Source organism: Morone saxatilis, unplaced genomic scaffold (genome assembly GCF_004916995.1).
Source record: "Morone saxatilis isolate NCDOM2014 unplaced genomic scaffold, NCSU_SB_2.0 Contig5, whole genome shotgun sequence".
Lineage (NCBI taxonomy): Eukaryota > Metazoa > Chordata > Actinopteri > Moronidae > Morone > Morone saxatilis.
Genome location: NW_023340095.1, coordinates 2,855,030 through 2,855,369, shown reverse-complemented (window position 1 = coordinate 2,855,369; position 340 = coordinate 2,855,030).

Genomic DNA, 340 nt, shown 5'->3' with positions numbered 1-340 from the left:
ATACATATAAAGCTATAGCCAACAGTGAGTTACCTTAGCTTAGCATTAAACTATCTTAGCAAGCAAGTACATCTCTAAAGATCACTAATTAAACATGTTCTATCTTTTTTTGTTTAAACTGTAAAAACATAGTGCACAAACCACACTGCAGTGTTTTGACAAGAGAAGGGATTTCCCCGTGTCTTTATGCTCAGCTACTGTAGCTAAAATAAACTGAACATAGTGTAGTATAAAATTTAATGAAAGCTTGTGAACATTAAATCCTGGAAATCAAGTAATCACACAAAATACTGGAAAATCAAGTAAAGAGCACTGTGTTTTTTAGTAATGTTGACTTTAT